The sequence below is a fragment of the Peromyscus eremicus genome, chromosome 13 (genome assembly GCF_949786415.1).
Source record: "Peromyscus eremicus chromosome 13, PerEre_H2_v1, whole genome shotgun sequence".
NCBI classification, from domain to species: Eukaryota; Metazoa; Chordata; class Mammalia; order Rodentia; family Cricetidae; genus Peromyscus; species Peromyscus eremicus.
The window spans coordinates 880,142-900,637 of record NC_081429.1 but is presented as its reverse complement, the minus strand read 5'-3'; the positions used below and the strand labels follow the sequence as shown (position 1 = coordinate 900,637).

Below are 20,496 nucleotides of genomic sequence, written 5' to 3'. Positions count from 1 at the left end.
GCAGAACACACACACACACACACACACACACACACACACACACACACACACACACACACACAGGGTTATTTTAAGTAACTGGCTCATACAGTTGTGGGGACTGGCAAGTCCAAATCCGTAGGGGAAGCTGGCAGGCTGCAAAACCGGCATGACGTCTGTGTTGTGCTTTGAAGCTAAAATCCTTCATCTGCAATAACCCAAGTCTTTGCTCTTTAGGCCTCCAAGAGCTGGGCTGATTCCTCGCTCCATTGCATTGTCATCTGCTTTACTCAGTGACTACTGTTGTAAATTTTAATACCATCTAAGAGAAAATGCCTTCAAGGCCTGTGTATGTAGAGGAAATATCTGGATACCGTCATCTACCTAACTAGTCAGGCACAATTAATGATCACAGTAATATTTGCGGATTTTCTGTAAACCTTGAAGTGAAGTATCCTCAGGTCCCTGTGTAATGTCCCTGTCTTTTCTTTTCTTTTTTTTTTTCTTGGTTTTTCGAGACAGGGTTTCTCTGTGTAGCTTTGCGCCTTTCCTGGAACTCACTTTGTAGACCAGGCTGGCCTCGAACTCACAGAGATCCGCCTGGCTCTGCCTCCCGAGTGCTGGGATTAAAGGCATCCCTGTCTTTTCTGAGTCTTCGTCATCTACCTCCATGGGAGTCTTGGTTGACATGGTAGCATGTTGGGCCTGGTTTTCATGTGTGGGAACCCAAGCCCATGTGTAGTAGAGCTGTATGCTGGGGAAGGAGGCAGAACAGGGCTGTGCTATTCCCTACCTGATGAGCATACCCTTAGGACAGTTTGGTGTGTGCAGACTGAACAAGGTGCCATCATACTGGACAGAACCATGCCTCACACCTGGCACAACTAGGGCTCACCATGCCCAAGCTCTCTGGAGATGTCACAGCACATGGGGTCGCTCCCCCTCAGTGGCAACTGGAAGTGAACTATTGCTGTTAGGAGCTTCTCCATATTCTATTACCTGCCTGTTAGAGCTCTCTTTCCCTACAAGCCTCACAGAGAAGACCCAAGCAAGACAGACCAGAAAACAACGTCATTTTCTCTTTTGAATTCCTGTCTTAAACACATTAAAATCTCTGGCATATTTAGTACTTTAAAAAATTTTAAGTGGACTATAGTTATTTGTCTCTGTCTATTTCTGTCTCTGTCTCTCTGTGTGTATGTGTGTGTGTGCATGTATGTGTGTGTGTGTGCATCGTGCATGCGTGTGTGTAGCTGGAGTTTTTCTGCCTGGTCCACATCAGGACAAATCTTTCTCACCTGCCAGTCCCACAACCGCTCAGACCCAACCAAGTAAACACAGAGACTTATATTGCTTACAAACTGTATGACCGTACCAGACTTCTTGCTAATTGTTCTTGTATCTTAAATTAATCCATTTCTATAAATCTATACCTTGCCACATGGCTCGTGGCTTACCAGCATCTTCACATGCTGTTTGTCATGGCGGCGGCTGGCAGTGTCTCTGACTCAGCCTTCCACTTCCCAGAATTCTTCTCCTCCTTGTCCCACCTATACTTCTTCCTGCCTGACTACTAGCCAATCAGTGTTTTATTTACTAACCAATCAGAGCAACACATTTGCCATACAGACCATCCCACAGCGTGTATGTGTGTGTGTGTGTGTGTGTGTGTGTGTGTGTGTGTGTGTGTGTGAGAGAGAGAGAGAGAGAGAGAGAGAGAGAAAGAGAAAGAGAGAGAGGAGAGAGAGATTATCCTAAGCAGAAACATGCAACATACATCACTTAGTGTTTCTCTTTCTACTCTGAGAAATGCAGTTGGCAGCCATGGAAAGGCCATGCCTCTGATCTATTCACTATGAATATAAGACATTTATAGAGCATCCCTGGGCCTCAGTTTCCTTCTTGGGTAGGAAGTGTGAGGGAGGGATTCAGTGCAGCTCCTCTGCTTGTGTGGCATTAAGAGCTACCCTTTCAACCTTTCCAAATTTTAAGTGGACTATAGTTATTTGTCTCTGTCTGTTTCTGTCTTTGTCTCTCTGTGTGTGTGTGAGGATTCCAATGACATCTTTTGAGGCATAGTGGACTGAGACATCTCCCATTTACATTTTGCTTTCCCCTCTGTTCTCTGTTAAGGCTTCATCTGTGTCCACATTTAGATTGGTAGTCACCTGTGGTCTAGCACTATCCCTGAAGAGCCTTAAAACCCACAGAAAACATATCTTCTATTCCACAATACCTTCATTTGTTATGTACTCTCCAGTGGGGTCCTAGAATTGATCCCATGAGAGCCCGGTCACTGAATTTGGGACATCCAATTGCTTCCAGAGGGAATAATCTTTCAGGTGGTTGAGTGACTTTCTGTGAAATGAAAAAAGGCCTTTAAACATCTGGCAGGAATTTACATTGGAGGAAGTGAATATGACAGGTCTGTGAATGGGAAATTTCTTGTTTTAATTTTTTTGGAGCATGTAATTGCTTTACCACTCGTTTGCATAATAGTTGAATCTTGTAAGAATGGGTGAAATTGGGTGTCTGGCTGCAGGGCCGTGGGCTGGATCATCTTTACAGAGAGCAAACAGATCTTGTTTCATAAGTGGCAGCAGATTGAAATCATACCAGATTGGCAATTAGTTCTTATCTGAAAAAAACCAAAACCAACTGTGCTATTCTGATTACTGCAAATCAGGTGTGTCAGGTGCTTTCTGTTCAAGCTTCAGTTTCAGCTTACCATTCCCAGTGTTTCTGACGGCGTTTTAATACTAAATAATAAAATGCCACTGCTGAGTAATTGCTGAAATGTCATCTCCCAGTGACAGTTTTAAGTGACAAGGCACTCGTTCTTTAAAAAAAAAATTGCAAATTGAAATCTCCCAGAGGCTGGAGAAGTAAGGTCTTGGAAATGTTGCATGTATTAGATGTGAACATGTCAAGGGCACACTGTGGCCATTGCAGGTGGAACCCTGGCATCTTGTGACTCAGTACAATGGTGGCATCTTTTAGATGCTGTTTTAGAGTCAGTGCTGCAGATACCCAGTATCAGACGCAGTGGCTGACTGGAGGGACCCGGTTCAGCTTTCTTTTGACTGGTTTACCCTCCGGATGCATTGGAGTGAGCACTCTCCACTTGCTTGCTTGCCAGCCCCACCTCTGCAGGGGGATCTATCTTAAAGAACCGAAGCTACAAGGCATTAGAGTAGTTTGCATGCAAATATATGTATCAAATTAAAATTTTAAGATTATTATCTCTCATGACCATAAACTCAGTGTCAGTCAAATAGGCTCCTGGACCTGGCAGGGTGTTGGCCAAATTACCCAGCCAGTTCTCCACCAAGGGATCCAGTGACATCATCTAGACATAGACTGCAAAGTAAATAAAATTAGCCTCCTTCCAAACAAAGTCCTTTTGCTCTTGTCTTTAGAAATCATATTTATTGGACTCAGATACTATTTTGATACTTTTTGGACTCAGATACATTTGCCTCGCCTGTGGGCTGCATTTCTGCTGTATGGCTTGTGAGACACAGCTGGTGTTGCTTCCTATTGTGATTTTCAGGCTTGACCACATTGGTATTCAGCTAGCACTGCCCGGAAGCAGAATAAAGATAAGACCTAATGGTTAGGATACTCATAGTAATTGAACAGCAACAAGAAAATTAACACACCTATGAAGATAGGAAGGTATTTAGCTCACTAATGAGTGTCTGGATGTATTCAGATTCTGGGATAAGTACAGCAGGCAACTTTTATCTTTATTAGCCGGGGAACTTCCTCTGGTTTACTGGATGAAGACAGTTCCTATATTGACATGCTGTGATCTGCTCCAGCTTCCTGTTTATGAGAGGTATGGATTGTGTATGAGAGGTATAGATTGTGTAGGTATATATCTCTGATTCCCAATCCTGTGACACCCTTCCTGTGTCATATTCCAAAATGTAGTGCCTGTTTTTTTATCATCTGGACCCAAAAAGGAAGAAACAAAGGAAGTCTTGTTCAATCAGATGCATCTTCATTTATGGAGACCTGCCTTACTCTTCATAATCTGTACTCTGCCAAAAAACAATACCCACAAATAAAAACAATTTAGATCTCTACTTTGAAGTGTTGATGGAACTAAGAATTTTGGAAGAGAAGAGCAGCCGCTGACATCTTGCCTGTCACCTGCAGATGGATCCTAGAGTTATTAGGAGCCGGCTTAGTGCACATATCACGGAGTCCTGTTGCCTCCTGTTGGACATTAAGACAAGAGTGATGATATTAGACATCACTCAGAGGCCATGGCAGAGGAAGACAAAACAAGACCACATCAGAATTTTGTCTAAGACAAAATAAACATTAGCCTAGGCCTGGTGATACATGTTTATTATCCCTAGTACTTGGGGATGTTGAGACAGGAAGATTATAAGTTCAAGGCTTGCCTGGGCAAACAACTGAGATCTTGTCTCAAAATAGTGAAATGGGGTTGAAGATATAGCTCAATGGTAGAGCACTTGTCTAGCATGTATGAAGGTATAGGTTCAATCTCCAGTAATAAAACAAAATAAAACAACCCCAAGATAACCATGTAACAATAAGATGCTGAATATTATCTTTGCTCCGTTTCTACTGTCAACTTAGTTGCCAGTTGCTTCCTCATCAGTTACATGTACATACCAAATTGTCCTCACCATCTTGAACATTACATTTTCTGACTGAGGTGATGAATAGATAAGGGCCAGGGGCTGGACGGAGCTTTATAAGGGAAGTATTTCTTTATTCACCAGCCTTTATGATGTAAGACCCATGGCTGCCATTTCTCTGCCCTTGACTCCACTAGATGGGAATGAAAGACAGATGTGAATGTAGCTGATTAGGACCCAGAGCCTCTGTTGCCTCAGAATAAATAAAAAACAGGGTTAATCTGTCACCTTCATTCATTGAGGGTAATAATGACTGAAAAAATTAGGACTTTAACTGGAGTTTCTAAGTGCTGGTTGTCTTTGTAGCTCCCTCAGATTAACACATCAAATTGAGTCATTAGCCACACAAATTTGCTCTGTGAGTGGGGCAATGGCCTTTTCCAGGTTGGCTGTGCTTTGAGTTGCTTCTGTCTCTGAGAACTTACTTCATCCACACACTGTGCTAAATATTTGACATGTTTTCTCTTAAAGAAATCGAGGTATCTAGGAAATGGAGATGGCAGAAAATGGAGGAGATGGAATTCTCATGTTAATTTGTATTTGCTCAACATTACAGACCCCCTGTTCTTGACCAAAGGCTACACTTCTTGAAAGTCTAGTTGTGGAACCCCTGCTCCCACATTAGTTGTGACCTTGGCCTCTTTCTTTGATTGAACAATCACAAGAACAAACTTTCAGACTCCTCTGTCTCAGCATTGTTTATGAAAACCTGGGCACTTGAATTGAAGGTGGCCTTGGCTGTGGGTCAGTGAGTGACTCTTAGACAGTAGAAGTTCTTACATCCCAGCACAGAGGTGTCCACATCTAACACCACAGGGAACAGAACTCTTGTGAGTAGATAGGACCGCCCCCCTCCTTCCTGTCTTTGCTTCCCTCTGAAGATCCATCCATGTGCTGCTTTGAACTTGATACCGAGGGCTGCCTGACTTGGGAATTTATGACTGTATTTGGCCTGATGTCTGCTGGGTGCACCTAAATAAAGGAGCCTGCCTTTCTATGACTCAGAGCCTGCAGACCCAACCACGTGACAGATGCACTGCTCTATCAGCTCTGGGAGTTTCTCTTGATTGGCATGTCTCAAATCCAGGGTCCATGATACCTACTCATAATATCTCTTATCCTCTACATCTTTGAAAGTCTCCTGTATTGATTACTGTGAACCATGGACTCCTGATCTGGAAATATCATGGTCTCTGAAATATTCTTTTTTCTTCCTACTTTTGTTATTTTTAGTTTTCTGTCTTGAGATATCTTTGGTGTCCCAAGCTGTCCACAGCATGGCCTCTGTAGAAATGACTACCCATTATTGTCAATAAATAACAGTGGCTCTTTGGGACCTTGGAACATCAGCATTGGAGACCCTGTAACAACGGGTGTCATTGGTGATAGCCATCTCGTGATTGCCCATAGCTTGACTCCAGAGTCCATATTAGACAACAAACATGAGTATTCCTCTGCATGTCCTATTTTTCCAGCCTTCTAGCCTTCAATATGCTTGAAGATTCTTCTGTGATTGGATTTGTACAAAGACCTGAGGACAATGCCCTGCATTTCCCTTATTGTTTGCCATTGTGCCCCTTGCTTTTCAGTTTGAAAGCTCACTGTGGAAGCCCATGCTTTTACAGAATTGCCTCTATTTTAATGAAGATTCAGAGCACTTTGAGTTTGCCTGGAGAAGACTGATACATGACCCCTCCCTCCCTCCCTTTCTTTGTCTCTCTCCCTCTTCTTTCTTTTTATCATAGACCAGCTCTATGGTGATTATAGGACACCACGTGTTCCTCCCTCTCACTCAGTACCTCCTGTCCTCTTTTTAAAACTTCCACTTGGCTTTATAGGAGTTGACCAACAGACCTTTAAAACATAGTTATTTTATGTGTGTGAGTGTTTAGATTGAATGTATGTCTATGTACAACATACATGCCTGGTGCTCATGGAGGTCAAAGAGGGCATTGGGTCCCTGGAACTGAAACTATGAATGGTTGTGAGCTGCCCTTTGGGTGCAGGAAATTGAACTCAGGTCCTCTGGAAGAGTAGCCAGTGCTCTTACCTTTTGAATCATTGCTCCAGCTCCTGGACTTAGGTCTTAAAGACACGTTTCAGTTCATTTTTATCATTCCACATAATTTTATTATTAAAGATTCATTTATTTTTATTTTATGTGCACGGGTGTTTTACCTTCATGTATGTTTGTGCACCACATGTGTGCCTAACGCTTGTGGAGGTCAGAAAAGGGCACTGGGTCCCCTGGAACTGGAGTTAGGGACAGTTGTGGTGCTGTGACTAAAACCCGGTTTTTCAGAAGAACAATAAATGCTTTTAACTACTAAACGTTGCTCCAACCCACAGATAGATTTTTTTGATGGCACAGATTTAAAAAAAAAATCACAAAGCAAATGTTTGTGGTCTAGTTCACTGGTAATATATTGTTTTCAGGCTAGAGAAGCAGCAACTGAAGTGGTCTGGACTCAGAAGGATGTGGTGCCTTGGGCTGTGGTTTTGGAAAAGCTTTTTACCAACAACTCCTTAAAATTGCCTTTCCTGCCAGTTCTATGGCACCTGAAAGCTTTTTTATCTGGGTGGTCTTACTCCTTTAAGCTAGGCATTGTTTCTGGAAATGAAACCTTTGTATTAGTTATTGCTGCATAACAAACCACTGAGAAACTTGCTGGCTGAAAACAGCCATTTACTATTTCCGTCCTATGGGACGTCTTGGGGAGGCCCTAGCTGGACTCTCTTTGCTCTGTACAGCAGGGGCTGTGCCCACATTTGCTTTTGCGGTCAGTTGGCAAGTCAGCTGGTCCTGGGTGACCCCACTCATATTGCTGGACTGTTAGCTGGAGTGACGGGGGATAGGATTACATTTTTCTCATCTTCCAGCATCTTCAGTGCTGCTTCTTCACTTGACAGCTAGGTACCCAGAGCAGCAATGGAGGACTAGGCCTAATATACATGTAAAATGTAAAATTGCATGTATTTACTTATTCTGTGTATGGGAACCCGTGTGCCAGGAGCACGTGTGTAGAGGTCAGAAGCCAGCGTTTGAAGTCAGTGCTTTCCCTCCTGCCATGTGGGTCCTGGAGGTCAAACTCGGGTCATCAAGCTTGATGGCAAGTGCCTTTAGCTGAGGCACCTCGCTGCCTCCCCTCCCCCATGCACTTTGTAAAAAGCTGCTGCTTCTCTTGTTTGCAAATGCTCCGTTTGAGCTACTTGCAGGGCCAAGCTCAGCATGTACTGCGCACAGTAACACAAGCCTTGTATGATAGTCTTTCTCTAAGAGCAGATTTGAGGAGAAAGGAAGAAGAAGAAAACCTGTTCTTTTTGGTTAGTTGAGAAGGGGAGCGGAGGCCCCAAGGTTGAGGCAAGGCTAATGGGCCTTCTGGGACCCTCTGCTCTTCTCCCCCCCCCCCCCCCCCCCCCCCCCCCCCCCGACTCGGCTTGGTTTCATTATTTACCAGCCGCATGTTCTCCTGGAGTCAGCAATGATGTCCCTTTGAGCTTCCCTGCTTTGAGACTTCTTACACGTGATTTTTTATGTATCTTTAATTCAGTATTGGCAAATGGAACAGAACAGGGTGACTAAAATGACTGACTTGTAGTGCCAGTTTATTTACATTTTGAAATTTTCTTTCTAATCCAGTTATCCCATGGCAGTTTTGTTGGCTGAAATATCTCTATGATGGTCTTCAGCCAAAGCTGTGCCACTGAAGGTCAGGTTCAGCCCATCTGAGTTTCTGGCCGTTTGGGATAGTAGCCAAGCTGGGAGGGGCACACTAGCAAAAATGTTTATAAAAGAGTGAGAGAAGTTTCTTGGGTATTTAATAATTTTTTATTTTTATTTTTTGTATTCCACATATTTACCTGAGAATGGCAACAACTAACAAGAACATTAGAGGACTACAAATTTCATCGTGCCTCTGAATGTCCCACGTTAATTGACAGGGAAAATAGTGTATTCAGAAGGGAAAAAAATCATGGTCGACATTCTAGATACCATGTACCTAAATGATCTGGGATAACCCCGGTCACATTTTGTTCTCTGTCTCACAAGTCTGTGGCCTCAAACTGTATATGGAGAAGCCCCTTTTTACAGAGCTCAGGCAGTCAGTTTTACAAACTCAAAATTTCACAACTTTGTCAAATTTGGAGTTTGTGAAACTGACTGCCTTAGTTTGTAATTTCCTGACAATATTCTGAGAGGGAGGGAAGGAGGGAAGGAGGGAGGGAGGGAGGGAGGGAGGGAGGGAGGGAGGGAGAGAGAGAGAGAGAGAGAGAGAGAGAGAGAGAGAGAGAGAGAGAGAATGTATTAGGTATGTATGAAACCTGTTGTTCCGTCCCTGGTGCTCTGATAAAATAAACTCATATAATGCAACTTGAGGGAGAAAGGGTTTATTTTAGCTTACAGTTCCAGAACACGACCATCACTAAGGAGAAGACTAAGACAGCAGGTCACAGTCACATCACAGCCACAGTCAAGAGCAGAAAGAAATGAATGCTTAGTGCTTAGCCAGCTTGTGCTCAGCCGAGTTCACTTGGTACACGGTTTAGAACACTGCCCACAGTGGGTTGGGTCTTCCTGTATCAATCAATTACCTTAATTAAGACAATCCCTAACAGACAGGCACACAGGCCAACCCACTGTAGACATCATTCCTAGACACTCTCTGTGCAGGTGATTCTAGGTGGTGGTAAGGTGACAGGCAAGCTAGTCACCTTACCAGCTGTACACGGGAGGCCTGGGCCCCACCCTGAGAGTGACTGAGGTCTCAGCAGGACCTAAGAACATGCGTTATAACACATTCTCAGGTGAATCTGTTGCTTGCTGGCCTGGGAACTGTACCATGGGAACCTCTACTACAGTGCGGTGAGTGTAGCTACTTCAAGGTATATATAGTCTGAGTAGCACAAATCCTAAATTCTTGGGAGTAAATAGGTTTTGGATTTAAGATCTCTTTTTTTTTATTTTGGAATATTCGAAGATATGTAATGATAAATCTTAAGGATAGGACCCCAGTCTAAACACAGAAAAATACTTTATTTCCATACTTTTATAGTAAACTAGATATGACCTTATGCAATATTTTGTAATAAGTTTGTGCACTTTGCCTATGACCCATCACAAGATTGAGTGAGAAATTTTCGACTTGTGCTATCATGCTGATTCTGAGAATATTTCAAATTTTTGGAGCATTTTAGATTTCAGATGTTAGGATTAGGTCTTCTTAATCCATTGGCAAGGCAGTAAATTAAAATAAAATTTAATCGATTATGAAATAAATGAAAAGCAATTAATCATTTGAAAAATGCTCCCATGCCTTAATCTTTCACAGTTTGTGTCTATATATTATATATATTTATGTATATAAATAAAAATATATGTGTGTATAGACATCTCATCACCTCCATCATCTCTTTTGTGTGTTTGTCCAGCATTTAGCTGGAATATTCCACAGCTGGAAACCTCTAGCAGGGGAATCTTTTCTTTCTCAGATTTCCCCTCATCTTTGCCTAAACTGTAAACCAAACCACAACAGAACCATCTTTCAAATCACTTAAACAACACTGTCTTATTCGTTCCTTAACCTTCCTGTGTTAGTTTTAGTACTTAGAGGCATTCCCATTGAAAAATGATCTCTATAGAGTCCATGGGGTGAATAGTTTGCTTTACAATGAGTAATGTCCATTGCAGATGTCCCATATTCAAAGGACACATTTGTGAATTTATTTGTGAATGGTGGGAAAGGAATATTTGAATATCTAGTTTTGTTGTTAAAGGGAATAGTATTTCTTCTTTAAATACAGTTGGGTGGATTGATCCTCATCTTCTGTTACCATATATTCTTTTCATAAAAGACATCTTTTTATGGTGCCTCTGTGATTAAATTGTAAAGAAACCCCTCCCCCATGTAGCCAGTTTAGATTGTAGGCAGAATCCACCCTCTAGTGGCCAAATGCAACATGAAAAGGTCCTTAGAGTGAAAAAAGAGGAAGGATTGCATGTTTGTGGGTTTTTTGTTTTTTTTTTCATGTGACTAGGTTGTAACCTAGTTCTGAAGGCAATCTTAAGAGATGTCTTTTCAGGCCAGTGTTAATCAATATATTGCTAGATAATTCTCAATATGATAATCAAGTTTAAGATGAATCACCTTTACATAGGCAAGTGCTTCTGTGCGGCAGGTTCTCAGCAGAGCTCACTTGACTTTTGGTGCTCTTTGTAACCATGGCTGTGCTATCCACAAGACATCAGCTTTGTCCTTACATGTGATTTGGAAGGAGAATTCTGCTTGCTACTATAGATAGAATGCTGGTGGTTCGCTCTAGTCCAGTGCTATTAACATTTTTCCTTCAAATATAATTTATGATGTATATGTCAGAATTCTGCCCTCACTCCAGCTGCATGATCACATGTGTGCAGTCCAGGAGTTAAGCAAAAGGTCTTGCGTCTTACATCATCAGTTTGCGCTGGCAACTATGTACACCTGGCGTGGTCGTGCAATCAGCACATGTGTGGTGTAGTTCCATACTGGGGGCCTTTAAAAAAAACCAGCCACAAACCTCACCCTCCCTCTCTCCCATTCTGCTAAGCTCTCTCTCCCCCCACCCCACCATCTTTCTCCTCTTTCCTCCCCAGGCCTGGTCCTTTTTGTACCTCTTCCTAATAAAGCTCTCTGCTACTAAGCAATGGGTTCTGTCATGACCGTGACCTTCCCACCAGTAACCAGTGCTGCCACCAGTGCTGCTTATCATTCATTTCAGTATATACTTGATCTAGAGAAACTTCTGGGTTTTAAACAAAAACTTCCCTGCTGATTGAATAGTATAATCCTTGTTTTTAAACGTGTTTTCTTTATTAGCGATCCCTCTTGGTGTGGTGGGTGTTTCCTGTGTCTGAAGAAGGCTTGTCCTTCCCTTTATAGACTTGGAGAGTTCCTTTCATCTCATCTCTTAAAAAGTCTCTAATGAAGTCAGGCCTTTTCTCATTATTCACTGTTCGACCAGGGATTAGATGTGGTCATCGTTTCCCTTATAATGTGAGGCAGTATTTAAATTTGTCATAGTACATATATCAGGAAAGTGGGGATGATAATGTCCATTTTTCTATTTTGGAAAATGTTTTTTCAGGCATTTTAATGCATATTTGTTCAAACCAGACATTTGAAAAAAAAAAAAAAGGAACTCTTCTGCATTTATGAATTCACAGGTTACTCTGCCCTATGATTTCATTTCTTAGCAAATTTAATTCACCCCATTTGACCAGGTGTGTTCTCTATTTACTAATCTGTGTTCCTAAGGAGCATAAAATGTACCATTATAAAGAGAAAATGCAGAACGTGCGTTTGGGTATTGAGCAGTGAGTCAAAACTCTACTTCCAAGTGGGAAACCAGATCCATCCTGGAGTTTACTCTCAGGGGATGAAGCTGTAGAAAGGGGGGCGGGTTTGAAAAGTCAAAGATAAACAGTGTGTCTTGTACTAGAAAACAACTGGCCTTTGAGCCACTGGCTTGAGAGCTGGGCCAAGCAGTTGTGTACTATGGAATGCTGAGCTGGTATTGTCCATTTCTTTCAGTGAGGTTGTATGTGTGTGCTCCCTACGTAATGTGGTGTTTTAGAGCAATGGCATCTTTTAGCATTCAAATACTCAGAACTTTTACAGTGTGTGTGAACCTGATGCTCATTTCTGGAGCACGACTCCTAGGTTGTCAGTTTAGATAATATTTGTACCTTGGCCTGTTATGCCCAGATTTCGGGGAGCCCCAAAAGACCACCATAGAGACCAGATCCCATATGTAAAAGCAAAGAGCCTTTATTTTAAGCTCGGAGCTTGGTCTCTCTGTCTGTCTGACACAGTGAGCAGAGGGCCTGGAGCCAGGGCAGGGTGAGGTTTTTATTGCAGCAGAGGTTGAGGTGAGGGGATTTTCAGGGTTTAGGACCCTGCATGGCTGACGGTTTGCGCTGGGAATGTTTGGAATGCCAGATATTTCCCCTTAGATGCAGGCCCTCCCTGGGTGGGGTCAGCTTAAGGCTGTTCCTGGGTCCAGATGTTGCCGGTCACAGCAGCTGTGTCTGGGCCTCTAAGCCTGTCATGACAGCTGTGTGGTCAAGGTGTTTGGGGCCTTCCCACAGGGCCACAGGGCCACATCGCAAATGGATCAGGTGCTTATTGTGTGGCAGACATTATGCTAGGTGCATCCCTTGTGTTAGAACCTCATGGGCAGGGTCAAGTGTTTGTCCTCTTGATGACAGGACAGGAACCTCCTCCTTTTACAGGCGTCCTTTATTGTTGCAGATTGTGACATTGATGAAGATGTCACTCATTGGGACTAAGCTGCAGTCACATACCTGGGTGGCCTAGAGGTCCTCACATGTAAACACTCAGTGTCGACTTACAGAAAAATATCAAACAAAGAGAAAATGATATCAAGTACGATTTTGTTCACAAAGGATAACTTGGGAAGCACAAATCCTACAGTGTTGAAACACCTCTCAAACTCAGAAACCTCACCTGCCTCTACAGGTGACCCTCTAAGAACAGTGCCCAAGGACATTATACCAGGAGGTGATGCAGATCATTAGGAACCCTGACATGTCTGTGAGGGACCCTGCTCTCTGCCTGCTCAGATTTCATCATATTCTCAACTAATCTCTGGGCTTTCCCATCTGTATTTTTTTGTTTGTTTATTTCTTGTCTTCAAGTTGGCATCTCTGGGTCCTCCCCTCTCCTCCTCCCATTCCTATACATCCTCTGGCTTCTTGTTTTTATGAATTACTTAATTTTTATTAGTGTGTGTGCACACATGTGTACATGATGTACATGGGTATACATGCTATGGCATATGTGGAGGTCAGAGGAAAATGCCTCTACCTGTGGAGCCATCTTGCTAGCCCTACATATCTTAAAAGCTGTAGCAGGATCCATCTCTTTAGCATTTACTTCACTGTTTGGAAACAGAATCAGAATTCACCAAATACTCATGAAACAAACTCATTATTTTTCTCAGATCATTTGTTTTTCTGAGAAAAACTGTCAGTCCCTTTGGCTCACTTAAGGTTAGCTTCTAGAAAGTGCTTTGCATTCTTTCCTGCCCCCTCACTTTCTTCAGCCACTTCCCGCTAATGAATTTGACTATGTTCAGAAGTTTGTAGAACAGAAACTGGCCTCAGTTAATGCCCCCTCTTCCCCACAGAACATTGTTGCAGAAGTTCAAGATAAGACAAGGCAGGAGTCTGGCTTGACCCTCACACCTCCTCATACGCTACTCATCACCAGGTGTTTCTGGTTTACTTTTCAAGTTGCTCTTAGCAATGCACTGGCACCACCTTCATCCTTGATGGGATCCCTGCCCATCGTGGCAGCCTCCTCAATGGTCTCTCTCCTCCCAAGTGTTTGAAGTAATGTTCTGCCCTGTAAAATGAGGGCGTCACCCAGTATCTCTCAGTGCCCCGAAGCTCCCTGCCTTAAGTAAGTCTCATTTGAAAGCTCATTTTCATTAACATAATAGGATTATGTCCTCCATGCCTATCTCTCAACTACTTTGGGTGAGGTGGAGGATTTGATCTTCTGAGAACTGGCCTAGACTTGACTCTAAGCCATAGATGTTCCCATTTATCTGCTCACACTGGAAAGAGGGAAAGACTTAAAGTGTCCTTAAACCTCCGACTCACATCTCACTTACTGAAGTTTGACTACAAAGCAAACACAGGTAAAAAGAAGTTCTTTCAAGCTGCTTTTGCCCTAAATTCAGGTGGAGCTGGGGTCTGAGCAGCGAGTCTTGGCCTGTTTGGCCTGAGCATATGGCTACTGGGTATGGATGATCTTGCCAGGTTTTTTTTCTTTGAGGCAGCATGAAGCACGAATCGCCCCCTTCTTTCTCCAAGGTGACAGGAATGGATGAGTTGCTGGAATTTGTCACACAATGTGTGAAAGCCATCTGGCTACAAACAGAGCCTTAGAGTTTGGATTTTTCAGAGGGTGACAACATGATGTACCAGGCGAGGGAAAGAACTAAGGAGTAAACAGTGTGGCCTGCAGCCATCTTACATTGGTGTTTGAATCATGGGGAGCCTGTGGGGGAAGGCGAAGAGCCGGCCTTGGGAGGGCTTGCTTTCCAATGGAGTGAGAAGGATGAGCACCACTTCAGACCAGAGCAGCAGGTGTCTGGGAGCATTCTCTTCTCCACCACATCTGGGCTGCGGTCTCCTTGCCTGAAAAGTAGGGGTATTCCTTCCTGGAAAGTGGCTCCACCACCCCATTTGCTGGGGTGGGTGAGGCCAGAGCACCCCCAGTTCTCAGTGTTCTTTAGAGGTACAGAACCAGCAGTGTGTGTGTGTGTGTGTGTGTGTGTGTGTGTGTGTGTGTGTGTGTTCATCTGTTCATCAGAGGGATTTGTTAGATTGGCTTGTACAACTGGAAGATGGGATAGTCCAGAATGACTATTGATGTGGGAGAAGCAGAAAACTTACTAGCTTCAGTTCAGACAGCTATCTTATGCAGCCCCACACTGACACCAAAGGCCTACAGACTCCTTGGAGGGTTCTCTGCATTAAAACATGGAAGAAGCTGCAGCTTGATGTCTATGGGCAGTGGCAGCCGCACCTTCTCAGGGTGAGCTTGCACACAATGGCTGGCTTCCTATGTGTGGTGATGTGAATAAGAATGGCCCTCATAGGCTCATATGTTTAAATGCTTAGTCACCAGGGAGTGGAATTCTTTGAAAGGATTAGAAGGTATGGCCTTATTGAAGGAAGTGTATCATTGGGGTGGGCTTTGAGGTTTCAAAAGCCCATACTGAAATGATAAACGGCACTGTTTGTTTGGCGGAAGAGTCACGAGCCATGGTTACCAGAGTTAGAATGGGCTTTATTAGAAAGAAGAGGGGATAGGACGGAGAGAGAAGTCAGGCCTGGCAGAGAGGAAACAGAAAGAGAGGCGCAGAGAGAGCGTGTGTGTGTGTGTGTGTGTGTGTGTGTGGGGGGGAGTCTGTGCCTGGCCTTTTAAGGCGGGGACGCAGTTGCCCGCTGATGATGTAAGGCATTAAACTTGGAAGAGTGAGAGCAGGATCCTTACACATACCAGGCCCAGGCTCTCTCTCATTCTCTCTCTCTCATTCTTTCTCTCTCTCTCTCTCTCTCTCTCTCTCTCTCTCTCTCTCTCTCTGTCTCTCTCTCTGTCTCTCTCTCTCTCTCTCTCTCTCTCCTCTGTCTCTATCTCTCTCTCTCTCTACCTGTGGATCAGGATGTAGTTCTCAGCTACTGCTTCAGTGCCATGCATGCTGCCATCGTAGTCATGGACTAACCCTCTGAAATTGTAAGCAAGCCCTCAATTAAATACTTTCTTTCATAAGAGTTGCCTTGGTCATGGTGCCTCTTCATGGCAGTAGAACAGTAACTAAGACACTGTGCTTCCTCTTTAGTCCATCAGGTCCCCCAGCCTGTGGGGTGGTTTTATTCACATTCAGGGCCAGTCCTTTTCCTTCAGTTGTTCTTTTCTTTGTCCAACTTCTCTGATAACTTCCTCCTGCATACATGCTTCACTCACCCTGGAGGCATCTTTTAATACAGTCAACTTGATAATCAAGAGTGACCATCACATTCAGCCTGGTGGCAGAACTGCAGTAGACTTCTCAGGACCTCAGAACCACCAGTAGGGGTACTAGGCTTACTCTTGCCATTATCCCATTGGTTTGTGTAAACTTAGTTTCAGATGAATCCAGTGTTTATCTCCTTTTGTGGAATAGCAATGCTGGAGATACCCAGGGCTGGTATTATAATCAGATTTCAGTGGCAGATGAAATCTGGGGACTGATGCTAATTCCTTTTTCTCTGATAATTTCTTGTTCACTCTTTGCAACAATTTGGAACTTCATGTCCCCAGCTCCCTTCAAATCATTCTTACCTTAAAGAATCTAGGATGGTGGTTCTCAAATCAAACATCTATCCTTCACACAATGACCAGAGACAATTTGATAATCACACCTGGAGTAAGAAGGCTGCTGAAATCTAGCGTGTAGGAGTCAGGGGTGTGCTTAGCACCCTACAGTTCGCAAGAAAGTGCCCAACAGTGAAGTGTGATAGGCTCCAAAATATCAATGCAGTATCATATTTTCTGCCTCCACTTATATTTGCATATATTCCAGGGTCCCCAGTGGATGGCCTGACACCATGTGCCAAACTCTTTCTAAATGGTCATCTTCGGCAACGTCCAAGATCTGGAGATGCTCAAGTCCCTTGTAGAAAATAATATTGTATTTGCATATAGTCTATGTACTTCCTTTTGTATATTTAAAGCATCTCTGGGTATTTCATAATTCCTAATAGTATATAAACATTATATCATCAATGGTTGTTTTATTATTTTAGTTAGGGAGTATAACAAGAAAATAATTCTGTATATGTTCAGTCAAATACAACTTTCCTTCCAAATAGTATTTAGCTGTGGTAGACTGAGTCCTTGGATGTGGAACCTACAGATACAGAGGGTAGGCTATACTCTGGGGTTCAGCATGGGTACACTGGTATGATTCATGTCCCACACAGGATGAAGAGAGATGGTACTGAGAAGGGCGTGAGGTTTATAACTTACTGGTAGTTTATTTCTGTAACTTTCCATGGAAAGTTTTCAGGCCACAATTTACTTTGGTTTGTTAATGAAACTGCAAAAACTAAAACTTGAGATAAGGGGAGAGCACTGCAGAGACATAGTTAAGAATTATGTCTGAATAGGGATATTATGGACTGAATTAGATCCCTCCCCAAATTCATTTTTTGAAGCTGACTCCAGTGTGATTATCTATGGAGATAGTGCCCTTAAAGAGGTGATGAAAGAAGCTGGGAAGACAGCTCATGTATGAAGTGCTTGCTATGGAAACACAAGGACCTGAGCTTGGTGCTCACAACCTACCTGATGGCTCACACAGTGCCGGGGTTGGGGGCAGGGCTGGGTGGTGACAGGTGGATCCCTGGAGCTTACTGGCCAGCCAGGCAACACTGTCTCAAAAATCAAGGTGAATAGCCCTGAGGTTGACCTCTAGCCTCTGCACACATATACAAACCTGTGCACTCTATACAAACATGCACACGCATGAACACACATGTAAAGAGGTCATTAAATTTCAACAGGGTCCCAAGGGTGAGGTTGTAATACAGTACCTGTAGTACAATACCCTAGCAACCTTCGTAGGTAGAGGACACAGCAAGAGGTGGCTATCTGCCAGCTAAGGACAGATCAACCGGATGTCCTTGTTCTTGGACTTCCATTCTGCAGAACTGTGAGAATTAAGTTTCTATTATTTAACTGATCCAGTCCATGTTGTTTTGTTATGGCTGCCCTAGCAGATCGACACACTAGACTATGTGTTTTGGAACAACATGAGGAAGTAGGAAGAGCACATGGGATTTAGTGTATGGCCTTCTTTACCCTTAATTTCTCCTCTACAAATTGAAACTAGTTATGCTCTTTTGTTGTTGTTGTTTTGTTTTGGGGACAGGGTTTCATCAGGCCTATGCTGGCCTTGAACTCACTGTGTTGTTGAGGATGACTTTGGACTTTTCATCCTCCTGCCTCTGCCTCTCCAGTGCTGGGATTATAGGTGTCCACCACCACACCTAGTTCATGTAGTACTGGGGACGACATCCAGGGTTTTGTGCACAGGAGGCAAAGCACTCTACTAACTGAGCTACATATTTCCGTTTGGGTTTTGATAAAAATTTAACAACACACACAAAAGGCCTGTCTTAATTACTATTCTATTGCTGTGAAGAGACACTATGAACAAGGCAGATTATAACATAAAAGCATTTCATTGGGGCTTGCTTATCTTTTTGGAGAGTTAGTCCATGACTATCATGGCAGGTAGTGTGGTAGCAGGCAGGCATGGCACTGGAGCAGTAGCTGAGAGCTTACATCCTGATCCTCAGACAAGAAATAGGAAAAGAGAAACTGGGTCTGGTGTGGGCTTTTAAAACTTCAAAGCACACCCTCAGTGACATACCTCCTCCAAGAAGGCCACACCTCCTAATCCTTTCCAAACAGCACACCTACTGGGGACCAAACATTCCAATGCATGAGCCTGTGGGGGCCATTCTCATTTAAACCACCACAGGGCCTGACATCAAAGCAGGCACCACTCACTTGTTACTGCACTTGGAGAATCTTGCAAGTAGAGACCTTGCTATGCTTGCTATGTGGCTTTGTGTCTGGGGTACCTGGGACTCCTGGAATGTCATAGGCACGTGTGAGCTGTCAGGAGCATTTTGGATCCAGTAAAATTGTTCTGATTTGGTAGATTTCCCATCCAAGAAACTGTTGGCGTGGTTGTGAAACAGCAGCCATAGCCTCCGCCTTCTGTTCTAGCAGAGGAAGAAGTGTGAGGAACTCAGTTGATGATTTTAGACACTTCCAAATTGTAAGATGGAGCTCAGCTGAGGGTAGAGTGGTGACTTCACATTGCAAGGCTGGGGTGGTGGCTCATTTGGGGAAGTGCTGGCTGCACATACTTGAGGACCTGAGTTCAGATCCTCAGGACCCATGTAAAGAGCCAGGAACAGCAAGCAGCAGGTATCTACAGCCTAACATTGGGAGTGCGGGCAAGGGCAAGACAGGCCGATCTTCGGAGCTCACCAAATATCCAGTCTAGCTGATCTGGTAAGCTTCAGGTTCAATGAGAGACCTTGCCTGTGGCCTTCACATGCACACCCAGATGCAAACACGGATGCCCTGCTTCATCACTCTGCTTTATTCCCCTGAGACAGGGTCTCTCACTGAGCCTGGAGCTAGGCTGGTGGCCAGCAAGCCTCTTATTTCTCTGCCCCTGGCTGGCATGCTGAGGTCACAAGTGTGTGCTGCCATATTGTTTTTTTTAAATGTGGGTGTTAGGTTCCACACTCAAGTCCCTGTGCTTGTACAGCAAGTGCCCTTATCCACAGAACCATCTCTCTGGCCTCTTCTATTTTTTTTTTTTTTTTAGTTCCTTGGACTAGCCAAAGTTTTCAAACCCTAGGCTTACTGCCCTGGGCTAATTTGTTTGTCTGAATTAATTATCAGCAGGGGGTGGCCGCCTCATTTCTCAGAGCCCTTCTCTTTTGGAAGGAATGCCTTTTAATTCAAACAGTACAACGTAGGGCTCTTTGGCAACTAGTGTAAAGGGTGCCTTGACATTTCTGTAAAGGCATTTAAATGTTACTGTCTCCGAAGAAACAATTTTAGAATATGAAACCTTTACCCCCACCCCCACCTGGGCAAGGAAGAAAAACATCACCAGCTTAATTATATCTGTAAAATAACTTACACGTTTGCTTTTCATGATGCTACTAGAAGATAATGGTGCTACTTGCAAATTACAAAATAATTATGGATAATTTGATGAAACTTGCTTTGGATTTTTGTCGCTGTAAATGACACCTTACTTTAGAGGACAAGGGTACGTGGAAAGCCATATATTATCCTTCCTGATTGGTAAAAGATCTGCTGGGAGACAAACAGTTGGAACAATATTTCCCAGGAGAGCCTCACATGGGCATATCAAAGTCCTTTTGTAGGTGTGGGATCAAACCCAGTGCCAAGTACATGCATGCAAGCAATCTACCAACTGAACCATATCCTACTCTCATAACAAGACACTTAATTCTCTCTCTGCTCCTCTCTCTGTATGTGTGTGTGCGCACACATGCGCGCGCGCACACACACACGCACGCACGCACGCACGCACGCACGCACGCACGTACATGTGCACATATGTGCATGAGTGCGGAAGCCAGTTGTGTTATTCCTCAGGCACTGTCTACTTTTTTTTTTTTTTTTTTTTAGGACAAGGTGTCTAAGTTGGGGTTACTATTGTGATGAAA

At 43.6% G+C, this 20,496-nt stretch overlaps 1 protein-coding gene across 1 annotated transcript in view; it reads left to right on the top strand.

The window, feature by feature from the left end:
* Dner (delta/notch like EGF repeat containing) overlaps positions 1-20,496 on the top strand; it is a 196,124-nt gene that overhangs the window by 129,900 nt on the left and 45,728 nt on the right. The gene's annotated exons all lie outside the window — the stretch shown is intronic.